The sequence below is a fragment of the Dreissena polymorpha genome, chromosome 5, assembly GCF_020536995.1.
Source record: "Dreissena polymorpha isolate Duluth1 chromosome 5, UMN_Dpol_1.0, whole genome shotgun sequence".
NCBI lineage: Eukaryota > Metazoa > Mollusca > Bivalvia > Myida > Dreissenidae > Dreissena > Dreissena polymorpha.
The window spans coordinates 86132243-86158172 of record NC_068359.1 but is presented as its reverse complement, the minus strand read 5'-3'; the positions used below and the strand labels follow the sequence as shown (position 1 = coordinate 86158172).

General features: G+C 36.4%; 1 protein-coding gene, 2 long non-coding RNA genes and 2 other non-coding genes across 6 annotated transcripts in view; 2 read left to right on the top strand and 3 right to left on the bottom strand.

Annotated features, from left to right (window-relative positions):
• The window catches only part of LOC127881128 (uncharacterized), a 259967-nt gene that overhangs the window by 186018 nt on the left and 48019 nt on the right, over positions 1–25930 (bottom strand). The window lies entirely within an intron of this gene.
• On the top strand, positions 9042–10905 carry LOC127881138 (uncharacterized). Its single transcript, XR_008049922.1, has 4 exons — positions 9042–9157; positions 9315–9364; positions 10033–10098; positions 10375–10905. It is a non-coding gene; the product is annotated as an uncharacterized LOC127881138 (long non-coding RNA).
• Positions 10917–12446, top strand: LOC127881131 (uncharacterized). Its single transcript, XR_008049911.1, has 3 exons — positions 10917–11053; positions 11402–11446; positions 11662–12446. It is a non-coding gene; the product is annotated as an uncharacterized LOC127881131 (long non-coding RNA).
• Trnay-gua (transfer RNA tyrosine (anticodon GUA)) lies at positions 23369–23457 on the bottom strand. Its single transcript is given in 2 exon segments — positions 23369–23404; positions 23421–23457. It is a non-coding gene; the product is annotated as a tRNA-Tyr (tRNA).
• On the bottom strand, positions 24233–24321 carry Trnaf-gaa (transfer RNA phenylalanine (anticodon GAA)). Its single transcript is given in 2 exon segments — positions 24233–24268; positions 24285–24321. It is a non-coding gene; the product is annotated as a tRNA-Phe (tRNA).

Sequence of the window (25930 nt, the reverse complement as noted above, 5' to 3'; positions counted from 1 at the left end):
GGGGGACACAAAAATAATCTTATAGTGTTTAGCTTAATTTAATGTTGTAAAAGCCTCGGTTCGATATCAGAAGCCCCTGTTTAAAATCATGTTACCAACAGATACATGGGAATACAGAAACCTAGATTTATAATATAAAATGTTAATATACAGTGGAACAAACAAAACACAATCATCTTACCACATATGGCATCTTTTGAATAGCTTGACTCCTTGATGCGCATTCCACTCTGAACTGAAAGATTAAGCAAAAAAAGGTCAACGGCTAATATTATTATTTTCATGATAACAGACAGGTATTTGCACATCAAACTGACATTCAGACATATATCGAGAAGGACAAATGTATACATCTTAGTGTTTTGTGGTATAGTATAATATTAGACAGTTAATTCATGTGTGTATGTGTAATAAGGAGGGCCATTTTCCTGACTTAATTGTGTGTTTTCCTACTAAGGCTCTAACCAGTCAATTAGAGCCACCTAGTTACCAAGTTGACTGTCCCCCGGTAGACATCTATAATGCGGCATTGTTTAATGCAGACATGTGAACTGTAAATTGAACGCTTTCGATAAATACAGATTTAATATAAACAAATTAAACCTTATAATAAAAGAATGATAGTATGGTGGGACAAACCAGTTATCGAACACCTAAGAAATTACGTTAAATTGCCTTAAAATTGAAACACTTAAAATGATAAAAAAACATTTTGTTTTAACAAATGACAAACAGTTCAATCATTGAATGATTCATCTGTAAAGTTTTCCAGCAAACTACCTTCAAGAATTCATAACAATGATTCGCTGATTATTGTCACCTCTAGCAGACAAAACAAAATGGCGGCCGATGTAAACATGACCTATTACCCGACACTTCATAAACAGTGCAAAACACTACTCTTGTATAAACAAAGTCACATGACTATCACATGACCCGGACTCGGCGAAATAATCTGCGTCTGCTGCAATCAAAATTGCAAACAGAAATATGCTTTTTGGTGTGTAAATGCATGTTTTGATAAATGCATTCAAAAAGTTACAGCAAAAAACACACAAAACAGTGTAAATAACAATAAATGCATCCCTTTAACCTGTTTTTGGCGCATTTGTTTCAAGCTAAGTAGGCAAGTAGGTCATGGACTTAATGTGCGACCATTTGTTTATCAATATGATGTCATGCGCACTTTTGCGCATGTGCATACAGAACCAAAACAAAACGTTTGATAGCTGTTCAATAACAGGTACTTACACGATAAGTTCACTATGCTGAACGAAAAAACAAAAACTTACAAGCTCGCTTTTTGTTTTTTCATTTAGTTTCATCGTAAAAAATTCCAAATAATGAAATCTAAACTCGCATTTTAACTGGCCAGACTTGTCAACAACTGCATTTGTGTTAACTTCCGCCGTATAAAATGAGCCAATTATTGTGACAATTAAATATTTCAAAGATTAAGGAATGTATAATATTCTAAGAGAGCACCGAAAAGTTATAAAACAAAACAGAAGAACGATCTCAATGTGATTTATACCCATTCAATTTCTGACTGTTTACCTGCGAATCAAATGCTTTGAAAAAATTTAGCTGAATGTACCCCACTGTAATAGCTGAAATAATTCGCGTTCAGAATAAATCTGAACGCTGTGAAACTCCGGTCTGCAAAAACCATAACGAAAAATAAATACAATACTATTATATCAATATGCTTAAAATTGCAAAATAACATTACCAACTCATCAAGTTTTAGTTAATTAGTCCATTTTTACCTCAAATAGCGTCGATTTGAAGGTAAAAGGCATAATTTGTTTCAGTTCAACTTCTGCTTAAATCGCAATACAATCACTGACCTCTCGCCATGTTATGAAATATTTAAATAAACCAATCAGAAGAAGGCATTACGGTGTAATAGGCTGCGTTATCGATTAAAATCTACCTGCCGTATACAGCGGGCACAGCGATTGGAATTGAAAATGTGAGTAGTGTGTTGATTTAAATTGGTCAGGCGTGCAAAATTGAAAGAGTTATTACATAATTCTTACGGAACATTATTGAGAAATGAATTATCTACACAGGTATGTAAATATTATTGCAATCCGTTGATATTAACTGTCTGATATTGGGGCTTGAATGTTGCGCACCAAATTCCTAGCGCATCAATATAGACAAAGAAGGAAAACTCTCGCTATTAAAAAGATAGAGTGGACTATTGACGCCAAGAGTCTGCCAAAGCAAAAATCATCAAAAGACTCTTAGGCGGCAATTTATATTGACTACCCACTGTAAGTGAAAAAAGCCCATCCATAGCTTGGCATCCTCGACATTTCCTCCCTGCTCTATGCACTGGTGGCAAGCTGAGACCTTCAATTCCTCGTAAGTTTGGTAGTCTTTATCCCACTGGCGATCCTTCTCCTTGACATGTCTGTGAGGCTAACTTTTCCATGACCATCCTGTAAAAACTTTGGAAAAATGATTGGAGCTAAATAAATAATCAGGGTTTTACAATCATGTCAAATTTAAGGGTCCCTAGGACTCTTCAGTAAATAATTTTCAGGGGTCCTGTCAATAAAATGGAAGTCCCAATATAACTTATTGGTAGAAACTTGCACTTGTTTGACTGATTCCACATATTTTGAACTCGTTTGATAACTGCTCGTAGGTCACCTTGTTTTCATATTTTTTGCAGACGCAGCGACTATTTAAATTCATGTCATTTACAAGTACGAGTTACAAGCGGCAAAAGTATTAAAGTTCTTACATTTAATACATGTACCAAGCTGGAAGGCTGGACGCACCGTTCTTAACCAGAATACTTGAAGATACGAGATCCTAACGCTGAGAACTTCTAGAGACAACTGAAACGACTGGGAAACACTCTTTTCCATTTTCCTGATTCCATTGGCTGTTTCGTCCCCTGTTTCGATTGGCTGTTTCGGCTATGGAAAATAGTTGTATGGCCATACACGAGAAAGACCGGTTATGGAAGAGAAAGACCGGTTATAAAACATTTAGTTTTAGAAAGACGTCCGAGGACTAAAAGATAAAAAGTAAATAGTAATAACATAAATTTCATTCTTAAATACGAATGAAATTATATGTACTGGTACTAGTCTTCTATCTGCAATGGTCAAATATGGATGTGTATGGTGTACTTAATAAATAAATAAACTACACGTATGGTTTATAAGTTTAATGTACATCGATAATAAATATATAAACAGGCAACATGATAGTGCGCGTGCATGTGATGAGCGCTACTGCAAGTCGACTAAGGCCACAGTAAATAACTATTAAAATGACAACATTGCTCATTTCTTCAAGTCGACTATGGCCACAGTGAATGACTCTGAAAATGAAACAATTTTTCGTTACTGCAAGTCAAATATAGCTACAGTAAATTACTCTAAAAATGTCACCACTGTTCATTAATGAAAGTCGACTATGGCCACAGTAAATGACTCTTAAAATGTCACCACTGTTCATTACTGCAATTCTACTATTGCCACAGTAAATGACTCTTAAAATGACACCATCGTTTGTTACTGAAAGTCGACTATGACCACAGTAAATGACTCTTAAAAATGACACCATCGTTCATTACTACACCATCGTTCATTACTGCAAGTCGACAATTGCCACAGTAAATGACTCTTAAATGTCACCACTGTTCATTACTGCAAGTCGACTATGGCCACAGTAAATGACTCTTAAAATAACACCGTCGTTTATTACTAAAAGTAGACTATGGCCACAGTAAATGACCCTTAAAATGACACCATCGTTCATTACTAAAAGTCGACTATGGCCATAATAAATGACTCTTAAAATAACACTATCGTTCATTACTGAAAGTCGACTATGGCCACAGTAAATGACTCTTAAAATGTCACCACTGTTCATTACTGCAAGTCGACTATGGCCACAGTAAATGGCTCTTAAAATGACACCATCGTAATTTACTGCAAGTCGACTATGGCCACAGTAAATGACTCTTAAAATGTCACCACTGTTCATTACTGCAAGTCGACTATGGCCACAGTAAATGACTCTTAAAATGACACCATCGTTCATTACTGCTATTTGACTATGGCCACAGTAAATGCCTCTTAAAATGACACCATCGTACATTACTGAAAGTCGACTATGGCCACAGTAAATGACTCTTAAAATAACACTATCGTTCATTTCTGAAAGTCGACTATGGCTACAGTAGATGACTCTCAAAATGTCACCACTGTTCATTACTGCAAGTCGACTATGGCCACAATAAATGACTCTTAAAATGTCACCACTGTTCATCACTGCAAGTCGACTATGGCCACAGTAAATGCCATTTAAAATGACACCATCGTTCATTACTAAAAGTCGACTATGGCCACAGTAAATGACTCTTAAGATGACACAATCGTTCATTACTGAAAGTCGACTATGGCCACAGTAAATTACTCTTAAAACTACACCATCGTTCATTACTGCAATTCGACTATGGTCACAGTTAATGACTCTTAAAATGACACCACCGTTCATTACTGGAAGTCGACTATGGCCACAGTAAATGACTCTTAAAATGTCACCACTGTTCATTACTGCAATTCGACTATGGCTACAGTAAATGACTCTTAAAATAACACCATCGTTCATTACTAAACGTCGACTATGGCCACAGTAAATGACTCTTAAAATGTCACCACTGTTCATTACTGGAAGTCGACTATGGCCACAGTAAATGATTCTTAAAATGACACCATCGTTCATAACTGCTAGTCGACTATGGCCACAGTAAAAGACTCTTAAAATGACACCATCGTTCATTACTAAAAGTCGACTATGGCCACAGTAAATGACTCATTAAATAACACCATCGTTCATTACTGCAATTCGACTATGGCCACAGTAAATGACTCTTAAAATGACACCATTGTACATTACTGCAAGTCGACTATGGCCACAGTAAATGACTCTTAAAATGACACCATTGTACATTACTGCAAGTCGACTATGGCCACAGTAAATGACTCTTAAAATGTTACCACTGTTCATTACTGCAAGTCGAATATGGCCACAGTAAATGATTCTTTAAATGACACCATCATTCATTACTGCTAGTCAACTATGGCCGCAGTAAAAGACTCTTAAAATGACACCATCGTTCATTACTTAAAGTCGACTATGGCCACAGTAAATGACTCTTAAAATGACACCATCGTTCATTACTGCAATTCGACTATGGCTACAGTAAATGGCTCTTAAAATAACACCATCGTTCATTACTAAACGTCGACTATGGCCACAGTAAATAACTCTTAAAATGTCACCACTGTTCATTACTGCAAGTCGACTATGGCCACAGTAAATGATTCTTAAAATGACACCATCGTTCATAACTGCTAGTCGACTATGGCCACAGTAAAAGACTCTTTAAATGACACCATCGTTCATTACTAAAAGTCGACTATGGCCACAGTAAATGACTCATTAAATAACACCATCGTTCATTACTGCAATTTGACTATGGCCACAGTAAATGACTCTTAAAATGACACCATTGTACATTACTGCAAGTCGACTATGGCGACAGTAAATGACTCTTAAAATGACACCATTGTACATTACTGCAAGTCGACTATGGCCACAGTAAATGACTCTTAAAATGTTACCACTGTTCATTACTGCAAGTCGACTATGGCCACAGTAAATGATTCTTTAAATAACACCATCGTTCATTACTGCTAGTCAACTATGGCCGCAGTAAAAGACTCTTAAAATGACACCATCGTTCATTACTAAAAGTCGACTATGGCCACAGTAAATGACTCTTAAAATGACACCATCGTTCATTACTGCAATTCGACTATGGCTACAGTAAATGACTCTTAAAATGACACCATCGTAATTTACTGCAAGTCGACTATGGCCACAGTAAATGACTCTTAAAATGTCACCACTGTTCATTACTACAAGTCGACTATGGCCACAGTAAATGACTCTTAAAATGACACCATCGTTCATTACTGCAATTTGACTATGGCCACAGTAAATGCCTCTTAAAATGACACCATCGTACATTACTGAAAGTCGACTATGGCCACAGTAAATGACTCTTAAAAAAACACTATCGTTCATTTCTGAAAGTCGACTATGGCTACAGTAGATGACTCTCAAAATGTCACCACTGTTCATCACTGCAAGTCGACTATGGCCACAGTAAATGCCTTTTAAAATGACACCATCGTTCATTACTAAAAGTCGACTATGGCCACAGTAAATGACTCTTAAAATGACACAATCGTTCATTACTGAAAGTCGATTAAGGCCACAGTAAATTATTCTTAAAACTATACCATCGTTCATTACTGCAATTCGACTATGGCCACAGTTAATGACTCTTAAAATGACACCACCGTTCATTACTGGAAGTCAACTATGGCCACAGTACATGACTCTTAAAATGTCACCACTGTTCATTACTGCAATTCGACTATGGCCACAGTAAATGACTCTTAAAATAACACCATCGTTCATTACTAAAAGTCGACTATGGCCACAGTAAATGACTCTTAAAATGTCACCACTGTTCATTACTGCAAGTCGACTATGGCCACAGTAAATGATTCTTAAAATGACACCATCGTTCATAACTGCTAGTCGACTATGGCCACAGTAAAAGACTCTTAAAATGACACCATCGTTCATTACTAAAAGTCGACTATGGCCACAGTAAATGACTCATTAAATAACACCATCGTTCATTACTGCAATTCGACTATGGCCCCAGTAAATGACTCTTAAAATGACACCATTGTACATTACTGCAAGTCGACTATGGCCACAGTAAATGACTCTTAAAATGACACCATTGTACATTACTGCAAGTCGACTATGGCCACAGTAAATGACTCTTAAAATGTTACCACTGTTCATTACTGCAAGTCGACTATGGCCACAGTAAATGATTCTTTAAATGACACCATCGTTCATTACTGCTAGTCAACTATGGCCGCAGTAAAAGACAATTAAAATGACACCATCGTTCATTACTAAAAGTCGACTATGGCCACAGTAAATGACTCTTAAAATGACACCATCGTTCATTACAGCAATTCGACTATGGCTACAGTAAATGACTCTTAAAATGACACCATCGTTCATTGCTACAAGTCGACTATGGCGACAGTAAATGACCCTTAAAATGACACCATCGTTCATTACTACAAGTCGACAATGGCCACAGTAAATGACTCTTAAAATGACACCATTGTTCATTACTTAAAGTCGACTATGGCCACAATAAATGACTCTTAAAATGTCACCACTGTTCATCACTGCAAGTCGACTATGGCCACAGTAAATGACTCTTAAAATAACACCGTCGGTCATTACTAAACGTCGACTATGGCCACAGTAAATGACTCTTAAAATGTCACCACTGTTCATTACTGCAAGTCGACTATGGCCACAGTAAATGATTCTTAAAATGACACCATCGTTCATAACTGCTAGTCGACTATGGCCATCGTAAAAGACTCTTAAAATGACACCATCGTTCATTACTAAAAGTCGACTATGGCCACAGTAAATGACTCATTAAATAACACTATCGTTCATTACTGCAATTCGACTATGGCCACAGTAAATGACTCTTAAAATGACACCATTGTACATTACTGCAAGTCGACTATGGCCACAGTAAATGACTCTTAAAATGACACCATTGTACATTACTGCAAGTCGACTATGGCCACAGTAAATGACTCTTAAAATGTTACCACTGTTCATTACTGCAAGTCGACTATGGCCACAGTAAATGATTCTTTAAATGACACCATCGTTCATTACTGCTAGTCAACTATGGCCGCAGTAAAAGACTCTTAAAATGACACCATCGTTCATTACTAAAAGTCGACTATGGCCACAGTAAATGACTCTTAAAATGACACCATCGTTCATTACTGCAATTCGACTATGGCTACAGTAAATTACTCTTAAAATGACACCATCGTTCATTGCTACAAGTCGACTATGGCGACAGTAAATGACCCTTAAAATGACACCATCGTTCACTACTACAAGTCGACAATGGCCACAGTAAATGACTCTTAAAATGACACCATTGTTCATTACTAAAAGTCGACTATGTCCACAGTAAATGACTCTTAAAATAACACCATCGTTCATTAATAAAAGTCGACTATGGCCACAGTAAATGACTCTTAAAATAACACCATCGTTCATTACTGAAAGTCGACTATGGCCACAGTAAATGACTCTTAAAATAACACCGTCATTCATTACTAAAAGTCGACTATGGCTACAGTAAATGACTCTTAAAAAGACACCATTGTTCATTTCTGAAAGTCGACTATGGCCACAGTAAATGACTTTTAAAATGTCACCACTGTTCATTACTGCAAGTCGACTATGGCCACAGTAAATGACTCTTAAAATGACACCATCGTACATTACTGCAAGTCGACTATGGCCACAGTAAATGACTCTTAAAATGTCACCTCTGTTCATTACTGCAAGTCGACTATGGCCACAGTAAATGACTCTTAAAATGAGACCATCGTTCATTACTGCAAGTCGACTATGGCCACAGTAAATGACTTTTAAAATGACACCCTTTTTTATTACTGGAAGTCGACTATGGCCACAGTAAATGACTCTTAAAATGTCACCACTGCTCATTACTGCAAGTCGACTATGGCCACAGTAAATGACTCTTAAAATGTCACCACTGTTCATTACTGCAAGTCGACTATGGCCACAGTAAATGACTCTTAAAATGTCATCACAGTTCATTACTGCACGTCGACTATGGCAACATTAAATGCTATCTAGGTCCCTGTGGCATACAAAACGTGATTTTCCATTGTCACATCGACGGTGGAAGACAGGTGAGCAATGGTTTCATAGGATTTCTACATGTTCTAGTGGTTACAATAATGTAAAAGAAAGTCATATATATTTTACTCTTCATTGGATCACATAAGTTCATAGGAATTTGGTCGAAGTTCTATCGCCATTTCATTCCGATCTTTTTTATATATATTTCAGTGACGTTTTGTGGTTGCTTAACCATTGCAAATTTATTACAAACGTAGACGCGGCACCAAAAAGTTCCATCGGATATGGATTTTGCGTTTTCACGTTAGAGGTATTAATTCATACATTACTCTCCGTTGCATGCCTATTGATTATCATATTCAAATATTAATGCACAATTTCATTAACATATTGTCATACTCTTGAAACAGTGTACATGCTATAATCATTTGGTTCTTTTTTATCAGTTTTTTCCTCATGTAATTCAGGCACTGACTGTCGTGGAGAAAAACATCCAAGATACCTTTTCAGAAAACGGGTAAGTTGTAATTGTCATAAATAAGGTAGCTTTTCTGCAATTAAATTCAATGCACTGATATACTAAGCTTATTCAAAATGTGCGTTAATGCTTACAAAAACTGACTTTAACAGCAGAAAAGCTTTGTAAACGGCGTAGTATTCGAACTCGGTCTTGCCACCGAAACCTATGTGTGACGGTGTTGTGGAATTGGTCTTGATGCGTCTGTTACTTGTCCAAAGTCAATAGCTACTTCGAATTCTATGAGATCCGAACGAAATAGATAAACTCTATATGAGAAATTCGTAAAGACCAAAGTATCGCAATGATCCGGTTGCATTACGAACAGGCACTTAGTACAGTACAATGCCCAGCAATGGCAACTGTATATTGCATAAGCGCTTGGCATTCAAAATACCAATTATATTGAAAGCTATATGTGTTCCCTTATTTATATAACCACTTTATATTTAGGATAAGAGCCGAAATATATTTAGAATCAATCAACGATAAAAGTCGAGGTTCGATTGTAAAGAAAAAATATGTGTTATTCGCTTATTCACAATTTCTCCTGACAAACGGTACCATACACAATGTAAAACTTTCCCTTTCTTTGATTTCATACAAATTTCACAAAACATGGGAAATTGATTGCTTACTTAAACTGTCAATAATGACGACATTTACAGGAACCACCCTTTGGTAAAGCTCGTAGCTAACGAAAAGCTGCAATCAGCTTACAAGAAGAACAAAAGGTATTTCGTATTATATTTTGTTTATTGAGTATTGATTTTTTTCATGAACTATTCCAGTCAGCCATAACATAATCATTGGGCCGTTTACAATGGATTTAGAAAGTGAAAAATAAACATAATATTGCATATGACCGATTTTGTAAAGGTTAAAAATTAGTATGTGGAAAGATATACATCTAAGGTCGTGCTCGATCGAGACTGCCATCAACATTTGTTAAAAACTAAACTTAAACTTATCAAAATTAAAACCAATACCATTTTTATATTAAATTACAGACTAGTTTCATCGTATACAGAATCCGTCCTCGTCAAGGAAGCGTGTTCAGTGATGATGCAAGAGGTAAAGAGTATGGTCTTTGATTATTTTTTGTAACAAGTATTATCTTACAATAATATATACGTTTTCAAAACATGATTTTATTTATAAGAGTGCGTAACATTTTGTTCATTTTGTGCACAACCACATTTTATTCACGAAAGTATAAACTTGCGCTGTGTTTGTGTAAATTTAATTCGTCAAATGTAAATATTTTAAATGTTAATGGGAAGAACAAATTCTTAAAATGTACAATATCTCCATATAACATGCCTGTTAGACTGTCAATAGACATAGAATCCCGTTTTATTTTTTACGCGGTTTTTTTAAAGGCGAGTCCGAACAATATAAATAGTAAAGGCAAAAATTTAAAGTTATATAATTAATTGAAAAAAGTATATCGGTTTCGAATGTCATACAATAATTATTTTCTTCTTTGGTGTCAAAGTAAACTACATATTCGTACAGAAAATATTTCACAGTACATGTATGTAAAATGTGTTAAATATTCTCATAATCGTTTGTTTCATATCATAAAACTGCACGCGACTGGATGTAGTTATAAAGAGGCCACAGAGGCTCTGCAACGAACGGTGGCCAAAAGTATTTTCACAGCATATAGCCTGGCAACAACTCACCGTATGTATTGTCCATATCATTAATACTACAATGATCAGTTTTGTAAAAAAATATAGCAGTCATATTAGGTTTTTCTTTTCGTATAAATGTCATAGAAATTTCATTCGGATTTACGTTTTACAAAATGGTTTAAAGAGATATCTGTAACGTGTTTTAGCATAACCAAGCCATTGATACAATTACTAGTCACAGGCAATTTATGATTAGTAAAAGTTTATCGTATCATCGAAATAAAACAATTACTTATAAGTGTCTTCGTAGCCTTTGACACTTTAAAAGTTTGACTTGTTATGTAACTTGATGTGTTTTTAGTTCATTTTCACAAATATTTTGGGTTTTTTAATGCAGGCTCGAGCATAAAAGAATATTGATCAAGCGCCCTAGCAGATAGACGTAAGTAAAACACGGAACATAAATTTTACAGATGAAATTGTAGGTGCTCATGAAATTTCATGTAAGAAATTTTTCTGGATAGTAGATGTATATTCATGTTAAAAAGCAAGTTTTCTTGTAGCGAATGTCACAACTTTCATGGTACTCAAAAACTGTGTGAGAATCCTAGTCAATATGTCGTACCAGATTGGATTTTGTTGCAATCTATTTCAAAGGTAAAGCCTGGTGAACACAAAGACGCTAACATCCTGCAGAAAAGTTCAACATGGCTGACAACACCGTACGGTCGGAAGATGTGTAAGGACAAAAGTGGGATCGTTGCATTACAGACACCGGTTTACTGTTAACTGTTGAGTTATCGATCCGGACAGAACTTAAGTGTGCACCACTGCAGTATGATGACATTTAAGTTTTATAGACTTTCATGCAATAGTTACTGTCACACAGCTCCGGACATTGAAAGTGGAAGGACGGAGAACCACACAGAAACAATATCGGCGAATGATGATGTATATTTGTTTTAGGTTTCGTGAAATAGGTACTGTGAAATAGCTCCGGACGTACAACCTTCCTGAATTTCAATCTATTAAGGGGCAATAAATTAATAACGCGTGCACCGCAGTATGATTGAACACATTCATATTAAGTTGAATGAAATTTAATAAATAATTATTGATAAACACCTCCGGACATCGCCAAAATAATATTCCTTCACTGTCTTAGAGGGGTAAAAAGCCATCATAATGGAGGTGTCATTTTGTCTACTTACAAGAGTTGGCGCATTCGGATTAAATGCGTATTCTACATGCAATAATAAATGCATGCAAAAATAAATATCTTTCTTGCAACAAGCGTAAATCTACTGCAAATCTTAGCAAAACATTTGCAAACGTATGTGCGTGTGTATAGTGACGCAATCATACGTTTTTCCATAGGTAATTTGTTTCTTAATGACAATATGTTTATATTTGATTAATAAAATACCTGGATATTATATGAATATGTCAGTTTCTGTTCCGAATCGCCCCCGTGCTTCTTTCTAGCAGCACCATGTACCTTTTGGGATCAAAGATCTTACCCTGTATTATACATACGTACGTGGTCCTTTATTCATGGCAGGTGATGAATTGCCAAAACAGAACGGCACAAAACGAAACAAAATACAAAAAGAGTACAATAAAGCCGGTGTCACCGCTTTGGAACGGTCAATGTTAACTACTGGGCAGGTTAAACAGGTTAATGAGCGCTCAAACTCATACGTGAATCAGGAATATTCATTATACATACAAGTGTAAAATATAGTACTCTTACATTGTATTATATTTATGGCTATATGGTTGATACGAGCGCCTATGTCTTTTGACTAAATCTCGTTCATATTTCAGTATTTATGGCTATATGGCGAATAAGAGCGACTATGTCTTTTGAATAAATGCTTATAATGGGATAAGAGCGCGTTTGTCTTTTCATTAAATCTCGTTCTAATTTCCGTATTTATTGCCTATATGGATGATAAAAGAGACTATTTGTTTTAACAAAATGTCGTTCATATTTCCGTATTAATGCTTATCAAGGGAAAAGAGCGCCTATGTATATTGACTAAATCTCGTTCATATTTCCGTATTAATGGCTATATGGCGGATAAGAGCGCCTATGTGGTTTGCCTAAAACTCGTTCACAATTTTGTATTAATGCTTATAATGGCATAAGAGCGCCTTTGTCTTTATACAAAATCTCATTCACATTTTCGTATTAATGCTTAAACATAGATAATTGGGGTTATTTACTGTGGCCATAGTCGACTTTCAGTAATGAACGATGGTGTCATTTTAAGAGCCATTTACTGTGGCCATAGTCGACTTGCAGTAATGAACGATGGTGTAATTTTAAGATTCATTTACTGTGGCCATAGTCGACTTGCAGTTATGAACGATGGTGTCATTTTAAGAGTCATTTACTGTGGCAATAGTCGACTTGCAGTAATGAACGATGATGTCATTTTAAGAGTCATTTACTGTGGCTATAGTCGACATTTAGTAATGAAGGATGGTGTCATTTTAAGAGTCATTTACTGTGGCCATAGTCGAATTGCAGTAATGAACGATGGTGTCATTTTAAGAGTCATTTACTGTGGCCATAGTCGACTTTTAGTAATGAACGATGGTGACATTTTAAAAGTCATTTACTGTGGCCATAGTCGACTTTCAGAAATGAACAATGGTGTCTTTTTAAGAGTCATTTACTGTGGCAATAGTCGACTTCCAGTTATGAACAGTGGTGACATTTTAAGAGTCATTTACTGTGGCCATAGTCGACTTTCAGTAACGAACGATGGTGTTATTTTAAAAGTCATTTACTGTGGTCATAGTCGACTTGCAGTAATGAACGATGGTGTCATTTTAAGAGTCATTTACTGTGGCCATAGTCGACTTTCAGTAATGAACGATGGTGTTATTTTAAGAGTCATTTACTGTGGCCATAGTCGACTTTTAGTATTAAACGATGGTGTCATTTTAAGAGTAATTTACTGTGGCCATAGTCGACCTTTAGTAATGAACGGTGGTTTCATTTTAAGAGTCATTTACTGTGGCCATAGTCGACTTGCAGTAATGAACGATGGTCTTATTTTAAGAGTCATATACTGTGGCCATTGTCGACTTGCAGTAATGAACGATGGTGTCATTTTAAGTGTCATTTACTGTGGCCATAGTCGACTTTCAGTAATGAACGATGATTTTATTTTTAAGAGTCATTTACTGTGGCTATAGTCGACATTTAGTAATGAAGGATGGTGTCATTTTAAGAGTCATTTACTGTGGCCATAGTCGACTTTCAGTAATGAACGATGGCGTCATTTTAAGAGTCATTTACTGTGGCCATAGTAGACTTGTAATAATGAACGATGGGTGTCATTTTAAGTCATTTACTGTGGCCATAGTCGACTTTTAGTAATGAACGATGGTGTCATTTTTTAGAGTCATTTACTGTGGCCATAGTCGACCTTTAGTAATGAACGATGGTGTCATTTTAAGAGTATTTTACTGTGGCCGTTGTCGACTTTCAGTAATGAACGATGGCGTCATTTAAGGAGGCATTTACTTTTGCTATAGTCGACTTGTAATAATAAACGATGGGTGTCATTTTAAGAGTCATTTACTGTGGCCATAGTCGACTTTTAGTAATGAACGATGGTGTCATTTTAATAGTGATTTACTGTGGCCATAGTCGACTTTGAGTAAAGAACGATGGTGTTATTTTAAGAGTCATTTACTGTGGCCATAGTTGACCTCCAGTAATGAACGATGGTGTCATTTTAAGAGTCATTAACTGTTGCCATAGTCGACTTGCAGTAATGAACGATGGTTCCATTTTAAAAGTCATTTACTGTGGCAATAGTCGACTTGCAGTAATGAACGATGGTGTCATTTTAAGAGTCATTTACTGTGGCCATAGTCGACTTGCAGTAATGAACGATGGTCTTATTTTAAGAGTCATTTACTGTGGCCATAGTCGACTTTTAGTATTGAACGATGGTGTCATTTTAAGAGTCATTTACTGTGGCCATAGTCGACCTTTAGTAATGAACGGTGGTTTCATTTTAAGAGTTATTTACTGTGGCCATAGTCGACTTGCAGTAATGAATGATGGTCTTATTTTAAGAGTCATATACTGTGGCCATAGTCGACTTGCAGTAATGAACGATGGTGTCATTTTAAGTGTCATTTACTGTGGCTATAGTCGACTTTCAGTAATGAACGATGGTGTCATTTTAAGAGTCATTTACTGTGGCCATAGTCGACATTTAGTAAAGAAGGATGGTGTCATTTTAAGAGTCATTTACTGTGCCATAGTCGACTTTCAGTAATGAACGATGGCGTCATTTTAAGAGTCATTTACTGTGGCCATAGTCGACTTGTAATAATAAACGATGGGTGTCATTTTAAGAGTCATTTACTGTGGCCATAGTCGACTTTTAGTAATGAACGATGGTGTCATTTTAAGAGTCATTTACTGTGGCCATAGTCGACTTTGAGTAATGAACGATGGTGTTATTTTAAGAGTCATTTACTGTGGCCATAGTTGATCTCCAGTAATGAACGATGGTGTCATTTTAAGAGTCATTAACTGTTGCCATAGTCGACTTGCAGAAATGAACGATGGTTCCATTTTAAGATTCATTTACTGTGGCCATATGCGACTTCCAGTAATGAACGATGGTGTTTTTTAAGAGTCATTTACTGTGACCATAGTCGACTTGCAGTAATGAACGATGGTTTTATTTTAAGAGTCATTTACTGTGGCCATAGTCGACTTGCAGTAATGAACAGTGGTGTCATTTTAAGAGTCATTTACTGTGGCAATAGTCGACTTCCAGTTATGAACGGTGGTTTCATTTTAAGAGTCATTTACTGTCGCCATAGTCGACTTGCAGTTATGAACGATGGTGTCATTTTAAGAGTCATTTACTGTGGCAATAGTCGACTTGCAGTAATGAACGATGATGTCATTTTAAGAGTCATTTACTGTGGCTATAGTCGACATTTAGTAATGAAGGATGGTGTCATTTTAAGAGTCATTTACTGTGGCCATAGTCGACTTTCAGTAATGAACGATGGCGTCATTTTAAGAGTCATTTACTGTGGCCATAGTCGACTTTTAGTATTAAACGATGGTGTCCTTTTAAGAGTAATTTACTGTGGCCATAGTCGACCTTTAGTAATGAACGGTGGTTTCATTTTAAGAGTCATTTACTGTGGCCATAGTCGACTTGCAGTAATGAACGATGGTCTTATTTTAAGTGTCATATACTGTGGCCATTGTCGACTTGCAGTAACGAACGATGGTGTCATTTTAAGTGTCATTTACTGTGGCCATAGTCGACTTTCAGTAATGAACGATGATGTCATTTTAAGAGTCATTTACTGTGGCTATAGTCGACATTTAGTAATGAAGGATGGTGTCATTTTAAGAGTCATTTACTGTGGCCATAGTCGATTTTCAGTAATGAACGATGGCGTCATTTTAAGAGTCATTTACTGTGGCCATAGTAGACTTGTAATAATGAACGATGGGTGTCATTTTAGGTCATTTACTGTGGCCATAGTCGACTTTTAGTAATGAACGATGGTGTCATTTTTTAGAGTCATTTACTGTGGCCATAGTCGACCTTTAGTAATGAACGATGGTGTCATTTTAAGAGTCTTTTACTGTGGCCGTTGTCGACTTTCAGTAATGAACGATGGCGTCATTTAAGGAGGCATTTACTGTGGCCATTGTCGACTTGTAATAATAAAAGATGGGTGTCATTTTAAGAGTCATTTACTGTGGCCATAGTCGACTTTTAGTAATGAACGATGGTGTCATTTTAATAGTGATTTACTGTGGCCATAGTCGACTTTGAGTAAAGAACGATGGTGTTATTTTAAGAGTCATTTACTGTGGCCATAGTTGACCTCCAGTAATGAACGATGGTGTCATTTTAAGAGTCATTAACTGTTGCCATAGTCGACTTGCAGTAATGAACGATGGTTCCATTTTAAGAGTCATTTACTGTGGCAATAGTCGACTTGCAGTAATGAACGATGGTGTCTTTTTAAGAGTCATTTACTGTGGCCATTGTCGACTTGCAGTAATGAACGATGGTCTTATTTTAAGAGTCATTTACTGTGGCCATAGTCGACTTTTAGTATTGAACGATGGTGTCATTTTAAGAGTCATTTACTGTGGCCATAGTCGACCTTTAGTAATGAACGGTGGTTTCCTTTTAAGAGTTATTTACTGTGGCCATAGTCGACTTGCAGTAATGAATGATGGTCTTATTTTAAGAGTCATATACTGTGGCCATAGTCGACTTGCAGTAATGAACGATGGTGTCATTTTATGTGTCATTTACTGTGGCTATAGTCGACTTTCAGTAATGAACGATGGTGTCATTTTAAGAGTCATTTACTGTGGCCATAGTCGACATTTAGTAAAGAAGGATGGTGTCATTTTAAGAGTCATTTACTGTGGCCATAGTCGACTTTCAGTAATGAACGATGGCGTCATTTTAAGAGTCATTTAATGTGGCCATAGTCGACTTGTAATAATAAACGATGGGTGTTATATTAAGAGTCATTTACTGTGGCCATAGTCGACTTTTAGTAATGAACGATGGTGTCATTTTAATAGTCATTTACTGTGGCCATAGTCGACTTTGAGTAATGAACGATGGTGTTATTTTAAGAGTCATTTACTGTGGCCATAGTTGATCTCCAGTAATGAACGATGGTGTCATTTTAAGAGTCATTAACTGTTGCCATAGTCGACTTGCAGAAATGAACGATGGTTTTATTCTAAGAGTCATTTACTGTGGCCATAGTCGACTTGCAGTAATGAACAGTGGTGTCATTTAAAGAGTCATTTACTGTGGCAATAGTCGACTTCCAGTTATGAACGGTGGTTTCATTTTAAGAGTCATTTACTGTCGCCATAGTCGACTTGCAGTTATGAACGATGGTGTCATTTTAAGAGTCATTTACTGTGGCCATATGCGACTTCCAGTAATGAACGATGGTGTTTTTTAAGAGTCATTTACTGTGACCATAGTCGACTTGCAGTAATGAACGATGGTTTTATTCTAAGAGTCATTTACTGTGGCCATAGTCGACTTGCAGTAATGAACAGTGGTGTCATTTAAAGAGTCATTTACTGTGGCAATAGTCGACTTCCAGTTATGAACGGTGGTTTCATTTTAAGAGTCATTTACTGTCGCCATAGTCGACTTGCAGTTATGAACGATGGTGTCATTTTAAGAGTCATTTACTGTGGCAATAGTCGACTTGCAGTAATGAACAGTAGTGACATTTTAAGGGTCATTTACTGTGGCCATAGTCGACTGCCAGTTATGAACGGTGGTGTCATTTTAAGATTCATTTACTGTGACCATAGTCGACTTGAAGTAATGAACGATGGGTGTCATTTGAAGAGTCATTTACTGTGGCCATAGTCGATTTGCAGTAATGAACGATGGTCTCATTTTAAGAGTCATTTACTGTGGCCATAGTTGACTTTCAGTTATGAACGATGGTGTTATTTTAAGAGTCATTTACTGTGGCCATAGTCGACTTTTAGTACTGAACGATGGTGTCATTTTAAGAGTCATTTACTGTGGCCATAGTCGACTTGCAGTAATGAATGATGGTCTTATTTTAAGAGTCAATTACTGTGGCCATAGTCGACTTGCAGTAATGGACGATGGTGTCATTTTAAGAGTCATTTACTGGGGCCATAGTCGACTTGCAGTAATGAACGATGGTCTTATTTTAAGAGTCATATACTGTGGCCATAGTCGACTTCCAGTAATGAACAATGGTGTCATTTTAAGTGTCATATACTGTGGCCATAGTCAACTTTCAGTAATGAACGATGGTGTCATTTTAAGAGTCATTTACTGTGGCCATAGTCGACTTGCAGTAATGAACGATGGTCTTATTTTAAGAGTCATATACTGTGGCCATAGTCGACTTCCAGTAATGAACAATGGTGTCATTTTAAGTGTCATATACTGTGGCCATAGTCAACTTTCAGTAATGAACGATGGTGTCATTTTAAGAGTCATTTACTGTGGCCATAGTCGACTTGCAGTAATGAGCAGTAGTGACATTTTAAGAGTCATTTACTGTGGCCACAGTCGACTGCCAGTAATGAACGGTGGTGTCATTTTAAGAGTCATTTACTGTGGCCATAGTCGAATTGAAGTAATGAACGATGGTGTCATTTTAAGAGTCATTTACTGTGGCCATTGTCGACTTGCAGTAATGAACGATGGTTTCATTTTAAGAGTCATTTACTGTGGCCATAGTCGACTTGCAGTAATGAGCAGTGGTGACATTTTAATAATCATTTACTGTGGCCATAGTCGACTGCCAGTAATGAACGGTGGTGTCATTTTATGAATCATTTACTGTGGCCATAGTCGAATTGAAGTAATGAACGATGGTGTCATTTTAAGAGTCATTTACTTTGGCCATAGTCGACTTGCAGTAATGAACGATGGTCTTATTTTAAGAGTCATTTACTGTGACCATAGTCGACTTTCAGTAATGAACGATGGTGTTATTATAAGAGTCATTTACCGTGGCCATAGTCGATTTTTAGTAATGAACGATGGTGTTATTTTAAGAGTCATTTACTGTTGCCATAATCAACCTTTAGAAATAAACGATGGTGTGATTTTAAGAGTCATTTACTGTGGCAATAGTCGACTTTCAGTAATGAACGATGGTGTCATTTTAATAGTCATTTACTGTGGCCATAGTCGACTTGTAGTAATGAACGATGGGTGTCATTTTAAGAGTCATTTACTGTGGCCATAGTCGATGTGTAGTAATTAACGATGGGTGTCATTTTAAGAGTCATTTACTGTGGCCATAGTCGACTTGCAGTAATGAACGATGGTGTCATTTTAAGAGTCATTTTTACTGTGGCCATAGTCGACTTTGAGTAATGAACGATGGTGTTATTTTAAGAGTCATTTACTGTGGCCATATTCGACTTGCAGTAATGAACGATGGTCTCATTTTAAGAGCCATTTACTGTGGCCATATTCGACTTTCAGAAATGAAAGATGGTGCGATTTTCAGTGTTATTTACTGTGGCCATATTCGACTTTTAGTAAAGACTATAGACTATTTATAGTCAAGAACAATAATTCGATTTTAAAATAATCTTTAGTGGTAAAGGATGAGGTGTGCTAACGAATGCAATTTGAAATATTATTTTCTCACGCCGTGGCTAGACTTCTAGAAGGAAAGAACTAAAAAAATAGACTTTTTGTTTTAAATGTATTAGTCCGTCGGTACCGTACATATTACGAACAAACGTATTCGCTTTTAAATGTAACTTAAATCTTTTGAACATCATGCACAAACTATATAGCGTTGAACTGTTTTGCTGAATAAAAAAAATGTTGCGTAATTTTGTGTTTCACTGCCTTTTTGCAGACAATGGAAAAGAGACATTTCAGACAATGGAAAAGAGACGTTCCCGAAACGACTGCACAAATGTTTTGCTTTCATCATCAAATGTACTACACCTCACAGTTCTGGGTTACACACCACTTAACTATTTACCACAGTATGCTTAATATGCTGGCTGTATCAAAGTTAATTAGTCAAAACTCAAAAGTATAGTAAACGATTGTTTACGTAAACAATAGCCGTAATCTATCACACACCTATAAAATAAAAGATTGTATATATTTTTATAGTTTAATCTTGCTTGCCAGATAATAAGGTATAAAAACCTCAACAAGCTTTTCTTTCATATCGACATAAATAGCTCACATTTACACAATCTAAATTTGGGACTTGAGAAACATATTTTATTTCCAAAATAATAAAAAACTACAAAATATACATAGCAATACAACTTTTTTGAAGAAAGGGTAGGACCCTAAGTTCTTACAACATTCAAAGTGGGCTTTTACGGTGTGTTATTTACATTACATGTTCGTGACGACAGCGTGATTTTGTAAAGCTCTATGTTACAAGGTCAAAAGTACGTGCTGGCTAGCACGGCTATCTGAGCATTAGGGGTTCATCTTCTGGGTGCGGATCATCAAGGGGTTCAATTGTAATATAATTCCTCAAAAGCATCACGTCTAATGTTCTATAATTATACATACATAAATAATAGCACGGTGTAGATGCATATCGGTCGCCTTTGTGTCAAAATGCTGCCTCTGTTACTCTCTGTTCTTAAACAATAATATAGATGATGGAAATTCACAAAACAGGCAAGAACATCAAAATTAAAACCCATAAACACATTTGTTCATAAAAAGAGATAGTCCATGAGTTGAAGCATATATCCTGCTAGAGGTTCACAGTATTCCGCAGGTCCAAACACTTATCACAAACTCTATCGAAGATGAAATGATCTTGAGGATGGTGGAACAAACATGCTGACATTCCACTTTAATGACTTTTTAACATAGATTTTCTCTAATATGTCAAATATCTAGTGTCATTGATATCATCTTTATGATCAAATCCTTACGTTCAATGAACGCTATATAGTAATTGTCATCAATTTTATTAAAACATGCCTTTTTTCGCTTCTGTTGTGGCACGTTAAGCCTCTTGATCAGCTCACTTTTCTGGCACGGGAAGCCTACTAGTTGTCGATTGACACTCTTCATTAATACATTACATTCAAGGCCATATAGCCGTTCCTCGCAACAATGGGAATGGTGTACTTTAAGCATGCCAATGATTAAATGAATACATTTATCACGAAATAAATTAATTAAAACTTATCAGAGAGGCAGCATTGCGTCAGAGAGGCCACCAATATGCATCTTCAATGTGAAAAGGAACAGTGAAAGACAATATAAAAAACAATTACAGTCTGGCATCATAACGGATCAATGACAAAATACAATCGATATATTATATATATATATATATATATATATATATATATATATATATATATATATATATATATATATATATATATATATATATATATATATATATATATATATATATATATATGTAACTATTGGACATGATTACCTATGCGAGTATAAATGTGCATGCATTAAAAATTGTTGTTTTTTTCATCGGCAATAATTGAATGGCTTTGCTATTGTTTACGTTTAGGCGGAAGTGGTTTTAAAACAGGACAACAACCACTATAATGCTAAACAATCTATACAAAATTAAGTACACTAAGGAAACCTTTGACATAATGCTTTCATATTCTTAACATTCCACACCGAGTAATAACGCATTTATTGAAAACAATTGACAGAAAAATTACGAGTCCAAGTTGAGTAAATATCGCAAATCTAACGCAGAAATGCAGCTCAAACTCACTTACCTACAATATGGACTGTGCTGAATTCACAATATAATTAACTAAATAATTGTAATAAGCAAATGTGAAAATAATGTTTTACAAAGATGACAATGTCGTTATCATGATCAGCAAGCTGATTTCAAGATGGCGGAATAGTAATGCGAATGGAATCAGCTGGATAAAAGGAGAGTTCTCATTGGTCAAATCATAGTTTGAAACATAGTTTGACACTATGATTCTTGCAATATGATTGGATGTTGAAATACAGTATTATAAGTTAGGTTGAGAGCTATTCCGGCTGACAAATATGTCAGATTCGTTATAATGTTTTAACTCTAATTTCAAACTTAATTTACATTATTTCAGCCCGTAATGAAAAGCAAGCATGTAGACGCAAGTAAACTCTTAACGACGCAAAATGAGCACACTAGCACTGTCAATTTCGGTCCAGGATTATTTTTTATCCCCCGCCAAAGGGGGGGGGGATTTAGAATTGGCGTTGTCCGTCTGTTCGTCAGTCAGTCCGTCCGGCTGTCCTTCAGCTCATCCGTTTATCGCAAACTTTTCAGGGCTATATCTCAGACACTATGTGTGATATCAACACGAAACTCCATGTGTGTATAGCCATTAATGAGGAGCAATGCCATGCACAAGAACCATAACCATACACCTTCTCTCATGTAAATAAGAGCTATTGCCTTTTGTTTGGATTTTACATTATGTAAATTTGTATTCTATCTCCTTTGATATATACGATTTCAACATGGAACCTAATGGGTGTATATACATCGATGAGGAATAAAAGTGTTGTGCACACGTGCCATAACTTTCTAATAAAATATCAAGAAAACAATAAGATTAGTGTAACTATGTTTATACAAATATGACACAAAACGTTTAGGCCATGTGTGTCTATGCTGAACACATTGATTAGACACACATTACATACAACGTTTGCATAGCGCATTTCGCGTAATTTAAATATGAAAGGGATTGCCCCTTGTAGGATGTTGATTTTCGGGCATTTTCTAAGGTTTCACAAAAACTATCAGCCGCCGAACAGTGTTCCGTTCGTGCCGGAACCTGGGATTGAACCGGGGGCCTTTAGATTTCAGCATGTATATACATACAGTCTAACGCTCTCCCAACTGAGCTATTCCGGCTGACAAATATGTCAAATTCGTTATAATGTTTTTACTCTAATTTCAAACTTAATTTACATTATTTCAGCCCGTAATGAAAAGCAAGCATGTAGACGCAAGTAAACTCTTAACGACGCAAAATGAGCACACTAGCACTGTCAATTTCGGTCCAGGATTGTTTTTTATCCTCCGCCAAAGGGGGAGGAATTTAGAATTGGCGTTGTCCGTCTGTTCGTCAGTCAGTCCGTCCGGCTGTCCTTCAGCTCATCCGTTTATCGCAAACTTTTCAGGGCTATATCTCAGACACTATGTGTGATATCAACACGAAACTCCATGTGTGTATAGCCATTAATAAGGAGTAATGCCATGCACAAGAACCATAACCATACACCTTCTTACATGTAAATAAGAGCTATTGCCTTTTGTTTGGATTTTACATTATGTAAATTTGTATTCTATCTCCTTTGATATATACGATTTCAACATGGAACCTAATGGGTGTATATACATCGATGAGGAATAAAAGTGTTGTGCACACGTGCCATAACTTTCTAATAAAATATCAAGAAAACAATAAGATTAGTGTAACTTTGTTTATACAAATATGACACAAAACCTTTAGGCCATGTGTGCCTATGCTGAACACATTGATTAGACACACATTACATACAACGTTTGCATAGCGCATTTCGCGTAATTTAAATATGAAAGGGATTGCCCCTTGTAGGATGTTGATTTTCGGGCATTTTCTAAGGTTTCACAAAAAACTGTCAGCCGCCGAACAGTGTTCCGTTCGTGCCGGAACCCGGGATTGAACCGGGGGCCTTTAGATTTCAGCATGTATATACCTTCAGTCTAACGCTCTCCCAACTGAGCTATTCCGGCTGACAAATATGTCAGATTCGTTATAATGTTTTAACTCTAATTTCAAACTTAATTTACATTATTTCAGCCCGTAATGAAAAGCAAGCATGTAGACGCAAGTAAACTCTTAACGACGCAAAATGAGCACACTAGCACTGTCAATTTCGGTCCAGGATTATTTTTTATCCCCCGCCAAAGGGGGGGGGGGATTTAGAATTGGCGTTGTCCGTCTGTTCGTCAGTCAGTCCGTCCGGCTGTCCTTCAGCTCATCCGTTTATCGCAAACTTTTCAGGGCTATATCTCAGACACTATGTGTGATATCAACACGAAACTCCATGTGTGTATAGCCATTAATGAAGAGCAATGCCATGCACAAGAACCATAACCATACACCTTCTTACATGTAAATAAGAGCTATTGCCTTTTGTTTGGATTTTACATTATGTAAATTTGTATTCTATCTCCTTTGATATATACGATTTCAACATGGAACCTAATGGGTGTATATACATCGATGAGGAAAAAAAGTGTTGTGCACACGTGCCATAACTTTCTAATAAAATATCAAGAAAACAATAAGATAAGTGTAACTATGTTTATACAAATATGACACAAAACCTTTAGGCCATGTGTGCCTATGCTGAACACATTGATTAGACACACATTACATACAACGTTTGCATAGCGCATTTCGCGTAATTTAAATATGAAAGGGATTGCCTCTTGTAGGATGTTGATTTTCGGGCATTATCTAAGGTTTCACAAAAACTATCAGCCGCCGAACAGTGTTCCGTTCGTGCCGGAACCCGGGATTGAACCGGGGGCCTTTAGATTTCAGCATGTTTATACCTTCAGTCTTACGCTCTCCCAAATGAGCTATTCCGGCTGACAAATATGTCAGATTCGTTATAATGTTTTAACTCTAATTTCAAACTTAATTTACATTATTTCAGCCCGTAATGAAAAGCAAGCATGTAGATATGGGATACCAAAGGGGTCGAAACTTTAACTTCTGCTCGAGCAGAAAAAAATGCTGCTCGAGCAGCATTTAAATGCTGCTCGACCAGCAAAATGCTGCTCAAGCAGCAAATTTACTGCTCGACCAGCATTTTTTCTGCTCGAGCAGAAAAATCCTGCTCGACCAGCATTTATTTTTAGATTATGGCATTAGCCAATCAGAACTCTTGTTATATTTGCCATTTGGTGAGAAACTGGTTTGTTTGGAAAAAATGGCAGCCGCCATGAAGGTGCCTTTTTCACATCTTCTGCAAGTTTATGTGACGACCTGTTTAAAGTTTAACATTGACACGCGGTAAGTGCTTTATATTTTGGCTGCAAACTAGTCGATCAAAAAAGTGTTGCCATTCGCTTAATAAGAAAATCGATCATAAATGTCTAACGGCTGTTGAAACTTTTGCGAAAATCACGACGATGACTGATAAGAATTGATCAATGGGTGCGCAAGTGTAGGTTCTCTGTTTCTATCGATTTACTTTCTTAATGATTCTTAATAATTGCTTCCGACACAGGTGCCGATTGCCTGTGATTGTGCCTTTTTGGTTAACATTGTTTACGTTTCTCGTTCTCCCCATATGCATACATGTATATCTACTGTCCTAACTTTTACAAT